Source organism: Phyllostomus discolor, chromosome 4 (genome assembly GCF_004126475.2).
Source record: "Phyllostomus discolor isolate MPI-MPIP mPhyDis1 chromosome 4, mPhyDis1.pri.v3, whole genome shotgun sequence".
Taxonomy (NCBI): domain Eukaryota; kingdom Metazoa; phylum Chordata; class Mammalia; order Chiroptera; family Phyllostomidae; genus Phyllostomus; species Phyllostomus discolor.
The window spans coordinates 39,897,700-39,900,474 of record NC_040906.2 but is presented as its reverse complement, the minus strand read 5'-3'; the positions used below and the strand labels follow the sequence as shown (position 1 = coordinate 39,900,474).

General features: G+C 36.5%; 1 pseudogene; it reads right to left on the bottom strand.

Annotated features, from left to right (window-relative positions):
* Positions 1-1,182: 1,182 nt before the first annotated feature.
* LOC114494811 lies at positions 1,183-1,682 on the bottom strand (annotated as a pseudogene).
* Positions 1,683-2,775: the final 1,093 nt, after the last annotated feature.

Sequence of the window (2,775 nt, the reverse complement as noted above, 5' to 3'; positions counted from 1 at the left end):
TTATAGTCAATTAATATTTGACAGAAGAAGCAAGCACATACAATGAGCTAAAGATAATATACTCAATAAACGGTGTTAGAAAAATTGAATAGATATATGCAGAAAAATGAAACTAGACTACCTTCTTACACCACACACAAGAATAAATTCAAAACGGAACAAAGACTTAAACATTAGACCCAAAACCATAAAAATCTTAGAAGAAAACATAGGCAGAAAAATATTAGACATTGCTTGTAGCAATAATTTATCGGATATATCTCCCCAGGCAAGGGAAACAAAAGAAAAAAATAAACAAATGGAATTACATCAAACTAAAAATTTTAGCATTGCAAAGGTTATCATCAACAAAATAAAAAGACCACTCACAGAGTGGGAGAGCATATTCACTGATACATCTGATAAGGGGTTAATATCCAAAATTTTTAAAGAAGTTAAAGAACTCAACACCAAAAAACATCCAACCTCAATTTAAAAATGGTAAATAGACACTTCTCCAGAGAGAACATGTGTTCTTTATGCAACTAAACTGGTCTAATTTTTGAGCATCTCATTATATTATACCATTTCTTTTTATGCAGTCATTCCCAGGGCCACTAGCTGCACCAACAAAAATAAAATAATATGCAGAATTAATAACTTTGTTACTACAAATATTTACATACTTTTCCTCATATAAATGTTCAGTTCTTATCAAAAATGCAAAAATTTCTTGTCTTTTCACTGTTTCTATCATGTGATACCAATAATTAACTTTTTATAAGATTGCATATTAGAAATATTTTAAAAATGTAAGCATGGATAATGATGATAACTAATACAATGCACTGTAACTACTCAACCTTCTCTATAGCCTCTGCCTGTAAAAGTACCCTTATGTACCCAATAGATTAGGCCACATGAATTTTAATTTTACTTTTTCTCTCATTCCCTCACTAAAATCAGTCCCCAAATTCCCAGTCCTAAGCAGCTCTGAATCTTCCCCTTCTTTAATATCCACATTGCCATAGTTTTAATTCAGATTTATAATAGTTTTCACTTGGATAAGTCTCCTAACTGACCTCCCTCTGCTTCCTCTGTCATTCCCCTCCAATTTGTTCTCCACTCTTTTGCCAGAGTAATGTTTCTCTCTCTCTCTCTCTCTCTCTCTTCCCCACCCTGAAAAAAGCCAAGTTTATTTGTTCATTGTTTGCATTTGCATTTGATATACTCCTTCATGACATCCTTGGCTTGAGACTTTTTGCCATTGTTCTTCACTGCCACACAACTGCAACAACCACTTCGCAGGGTTTTCCCTGTCGATTTTACAGAGGCCTAACCATTCTCCTACTTTCTTGTTGTCATCAACCTGAATTAGGCTGCTTTGGTGTTCAGCACAAAGGGCCTTCACCAATTTGACATACAGTATATAGGCACATCACAGTTGGATACAAGCACACAAAGATGGGCATGGTGTCTTTTCTTAGGTTTCCTGTAGAAGGGATTCCATTCAGAACTATAGTGCAAACACCATGAATTTCATACTTTCTTTTCTTGGCTGCAGTTTTGTTCCTGGTGGTTCCAACCCACAATGTTGAGATTGACACAGGTACTCAATATTGGATGATGCTGGTCTTCAGCACCTCTGGTAAAGTGGTATTAATGTCCGTCACACTTCCAGCGGCAATGCCTTCCTCCACCATGGAGTAGGTTATGGAGGAAGTTGAATCTTGAACATACCCAAGTATTCTCTTGGGCTTCCACACAACTCTGCCCCAGCTGGGAAAGAGAGCCAGAATAATCTTTCCAAAGTTCAAAATTATTCATATTGATCCTTTTACAAATTCCACCAATGACTCTCAGCTGGTTTCAGGATAAAATCTAAACATTTTAGCAATGCTTCATGGCTTTCATGTTGAGATCCTTGCTTGCCTATCCAAACTCATTTCCTGTAATCTCATCATGCCTTATAATGTAGCACCACCTGTGATTCCACAGGAGCAACGTCCTCTGACACCCTTATATACCTGGAAAACTTAGTTCCAACTCACACTCCATTCCAGGCCCTCCCATCTCCTTTTCCTTCCAGGTTCAATGAGGTGTATCTGTTTTGGACTCTGCGCCTAGCACAGTCGTGCATACCACCACACTACTGTCTACTTGTTTTCTCCTCCAGTCTCTGCTTTCTGACTGTGAGCTCCCAAAGGACAAAATGGTTTTTAATATTTATATATGTTCACTAGAGAGCCACATGAATACTGTTTCCATACAACCTGGATTTTTTAGGACAATCTGGTTTCATCATATAACTTATCTCATTGCCATAAGTACGAGTAATATTTTACCAATGTTGCCTCCTCATTTTTAGTATATAATATATGATGACAAACACAGACTTAACTGGATATGAATCTGAGAAACAAAATAAAATCATATGCCATGGTACGTTATGGTAAATGCAAATAACATTTTCAGGTTTTAAAAATAAACAAATTCACATATCTCTTATTGTTAGTGGTCTTTTGGCTATAGGCCAGAACTTGGGCAGTCTTGCCTCTTAATTAATACCAAAGAATCAATTTTGTTTTTATTATAATTGCTGATTAATATCATCTGGAAAAAAGACATTAACTGGCCTCTTTTGTACCCCCAGTTAGTCTGAAGGAACTCAGTTCTCAATTGCAGTTTCTTACCTCTTCTTTTCAGTGGTAACAGAGAAACGCTAGATCACAATGGTGATGACAAAGCCCTCGATCAAAGCAAAGGCTGTTCCACCAATTGTGAGAGAAAATCCAT